Below are 4130 nucleotides of genomic sequence, written 5' to 3'. Positions count from 1 at the left end.
AATTCCATTGATGTTCATCTATTTTGATTTGGTTTGATTTTCACTTGCCTCAACAGGTCTTCACAAGTGTCACACGTGTCACACACTTGCCTCAACAGGTCTCCACAAGTGTCACACACTTGCCTCTGCCTCAACAGGTCTTCACAAAGTGTCACACACTTGCCTCTGCCTCAACAGGTCTTCACAAGTGTCATAAGAGGGAAGGTATGCACAGGTGGACTGACGACGTCGCCGGGTCTTCGGATGGTGTTTTTATGTGCCACCGACACAGGTGCCAGATGAGGCTGGCGAACGGCCACGATCAGATGGTGTTTGTTGTGCCCACAGCACGAGAGGCCAGTCGATGCGGTACTGGCTACGGCCACGTTCGGATGGTTTTCTTGTGGTGCCACCGGTACTGGAACCACAAAGATACAAATTCCATTGATGTTCATCTATTTTGATTTTGTTTGATTTTCACTTGCCTCAACAGGTCTTCACAAGGGTCACACACTTGCCTCAACAGGTCTCCACAAGTGTCACACACTTGCCTCTGCCTCAACAGGTCTTCACAAGTGTCACACACTTGCCTCAACAGGTCTTCACAAGTGTCGTAAGAGGGAAGGTATGCATAGGTGGACTGACTACGTCGCCGGGTCTTCGGATGGTGTCTTTATGTGCCACCGGCACAGGTGCCAGATGAGGCTGGCGAACGGCCACGATCGGATGGTGTTTGTTGTGCCCACAGCACGGAGGCCAGTCGATGCGGTACTGGCTACGGCCACGTTTGGGTGGTTTTCTTGTGTGCCACCAGCACTGGTACCACAAGGAATACAATTCCACTGATGTTCATCTATTTTGATTTGGTTTGATTTTCACTTGCCTCAACAGGTCTTCATAAGTGTCACAAGAAGGAAGGTATGCACAGGAGGACTGACTACGTCCCAGGTAGGGGCCACGGGTTATGGCCTGACTAGTCTTGCCGGGTCTTCTCACGCACAGCATACTTCCATAGGTCTCGGTCTCTAGACATTTCCTTAGTGAGACCTAGAGTTCGAAGGTCGTGCTTCACCACCTCGTCCCAGGTTTTCCTGGGTCTACCTCTTCCACAGGTTCCCTCAACTGCTAGGGTGTAGCACTTTTGCACACAACTATCTTCAGCCTTTCTCGTCACATGACCATACCAGCGCAGCCGTCTCTCTTGCACGCCACAACTGACGCTTCTTAGGTTCAACTTTTCTCTCAAGGAACTTACACTCTGACGATTATGAACACTGACATTACACATCCATCGGAGCATACTGGCTTCATTTCTTGCAAGCTTACGCATATCCTCAGCAGTCACGGCCCATGTTTCACTACCATGTAGCATGGCTGTACGTACACATGCATCATACAGTCTGCCTTTTACTCTGAGCGAGAGGCCTTTTGTCACCAGCAGGGGTAAGAGCTCTCTAAACTTTGCCCAGGCTATTCTTACTCTAGCAGTTACACTTTCAGCACACCCACCCCCGCTACTGACTTGGTCTCCTAGGTAGCGGAAGCTATCAACTACTTCTAGTTTGTCTCCCTGGAACGTGGCAGAAGTTGGTCTCTGCACATTTCCAGTGTTTATTGCTCCTGAGCATTTGCCACAGACAAAAACTATTTTCCTAGTTAGCCTTCCTTTGACATTGCTGCACCTCTTATGTGTCCATAGCTTACACTTGGTGCATCTTATAGAGTTTCTACCTACACCTTTTTTACAGATCGAGCAGGGCCATCTACCTGAAGGCGTTTGTGATTGATCTACCTTCCTACTTATTAGGACTTTGGTTTTGGCTAGGTTGATTCTAAGGCCCTTCGATTCTAATCCTTGTTTCCACACCTGAAACTTCTCCTCCAGTTCTGATAGTGACTCAGCAATTAGAGCAAGGTCATCAGCATAGAGGAGCTCCCAGGGGCAACCTGTCTTGAATTCCTCCGTTATTGCCTGGAGGACTATGATAAATAGGAGGGGACTGAGGACTGAACCTTGGTGGACCCCAACCTCTACCCGGAATTCTTCACTGTACTCGTTGCCAACCCTCACCTTACTAGCAGCATCTCTGTACATGGCTTGCACAGCTCTCACCAACCATTCTTCTATCCCTAGTTTCCTCATTGACCACCAGATAAGGGATCGGGGACCCTGTCAAAGGCTTTCTCCAAGTCAACAAAAGCCAGGTACAAGGGCTTATCTTTGGCTAGGTATTTCTCCTGCAGCTGTCTTACCAGGAATATAGCATCAGTAGTACTTTTCCCTGGCACGAACCCAAACTGCATATCATCTAAGCTAACTCTCTCTCTAATTAGTTGGGCTATAACCCTCTCCGTAACCTTCATTACCTGATCCAGCAGCTTGATGCCCCTGTAGTTATTTGTCTCTAGGGCGTCGCCTTTACCTTTGTAGCAGTTGACTATTATGCTGCTACACCAGTCATTGGGTATGACCCCCTCGTGTATCACCTGGTTAACTATATGGGTGACTAAGCTATAGCCGACACACCAGATATTTTGAGCATCTCTGCAGTAATTCCTGATGGGCCTGGGGCTTTCCCTGTTTTCATGCTTCTAATTGCCTTATCTACTAAGGAACTGTTAACTCGGATTGCTGGTCCCTCTGTTGGGTCGACATTCGGCAGACTCTCTTTATCCCATTCATTTTCTTCATTCAGCAACCTATCATAGTGGCGTCTCCAAGCCTCTCTCTTTGCATCCTCATTAAGCGCAAGTGAACCGTCCTCCTTGCGAACACATTTCTCTCCTACCACGTCACGATTCTCTCTCACACACTGTCTTGCAACACGAAATACCTCAAGTCTTTCATCCTCACGACGCAGGACATTGGCAAATTTTTCCTTATCTACCTCCCCTCTGGCTAGATAGACCTGTCTCCTGGCTTCCCTTCTGGCAGACTGATACACTTCCCTGCTACCACCGTTCTTCCAGGCCTTCCAAGCCTGTTTCTTTTGTCTAATAGCCCTGTCAACAATATTGTTCCACCACCACGTTATTTTGGGTCTTAAGGGGACTTTGCACCAGCCACAGATCTGGTCAGCGGCTTTCAGCAGGTTGTCCCTCAGAAGCGTCCAGTTGTCTTCTACCCCATGCGTAGCTATACTCCCTTCCATTTCGTCTAAGGCTTCAAATAACATATCTCTAAATCTCTGTCCATTCGCAGGGTCTTTAAGCTTCCAGACCCTTCTTCTCCATGTTGGTCGTCTTCTAGTCGCCCTCTTAGTCCTGATCCTAAAGTCACTAACTACCAGTCTATGTTGTGGGGTGCATTCTTCACCTGGGAAGGTTTTGGCATTTATAAGCAGCCATCTTTCCCTTTTTCTGGCAAGGATGTAGTCGATTTGGCTAGTATGCCGGCCCGATCGGTAGGTGACCAGGTGGCTTGTCGGTTTCCTGAAGTTAGTGTTGCAAATCATAAGACTATTCGCATCGCAGAACTCCAGCAGCCTGGTTCCCTCCTCGTTGCGGGAACCATAACCGTAGCCTCCATGCACGCCATGGAAGCCCCCAGCACATCGTCCAACATGCCCATTGAAGTCACCGGCCACAAAGAGAAGGTCCCTGTCGTTCGTCAATGATGTGGTCTGCAGTAGGGTGTCATAGAAACAGTCTTTCGGTCCATCAGGTAGCCCTGGCTGAGGGGCATAGGCCGATATAATAGTTGCTAAACTATGGTGGAGCACTAATCTAATCTTAATTATTCTGTCACTTACTCTGACTACCTCGATTACCTTATCTACCCATTTTTCGGCGATAAGCATGCCCACACCCCCGACTCCGTCAGTATTCCCAGCCCAGAAAATCTTGTACCTCTGTCCTTTGCCTGTGAGGAACCTAGCAGAACCTCCTCTCCACCTCACTTCTTGAATGCAGCATATATCAACCCACCTCCGTTCAAGCAATTCAACTATCTCGCCAGATCTGCCTTTCAGTGTGCCAACGTTGAGGGTGCCAACCCTGAGGCTGTGGGTTGGGGTGGAAGTGGTATTGGTCCTAATAGCGTCATGGACCTGAAAAGAAAACTCGCGTTTGGCAGTATTCATAGACAAACAATGGAACTTAAGTTCAAACCTCGTACACAACACTAAACATATCTTGCAATGACTGACCAC

The 4130-nt window shown here is 48.5% G+C and overlaps 1 protein-coding gene across 1 annotated transcript in view; it reads left to right on the top strand.

The window, feature by feature from the left end:
- Positions 1–1086: 1086 nt before the first annotated feature.
- LOC115225852 (E3 ubiquitin-protein ligase MIB2-like) overlaps positions 1087–4130 on the top strand; it is a 31520-nt gene continuing 28476 nt past the window's right edge. The window contains exon 1 of the mRNA XM_036514594.1: positions 1087–1091. The gene's annotated coding sequence lies outside the window, so the exon portion shown is untranslated. The remainder of the gene's footprint in view (positions 1092–4130) is intronic.

This window comes from Octopus sinensis, linkage group LG28 (genome assembly GCF_006345805.1).
Source record: "Octopus sinensis linkage group LG28, ASM634580v1, whole genome shotgun sequence".
NCBI lineage: Eukaryota > Metazoa > Mollusca > Cephalopoda > Octopoda > Octopodidae > Octopus > Octopus sinensis.
Note: the sequence above shows the minus strand (reverse complement) of the source record. Positions and strands in the feature narration are given on the sequence as shown.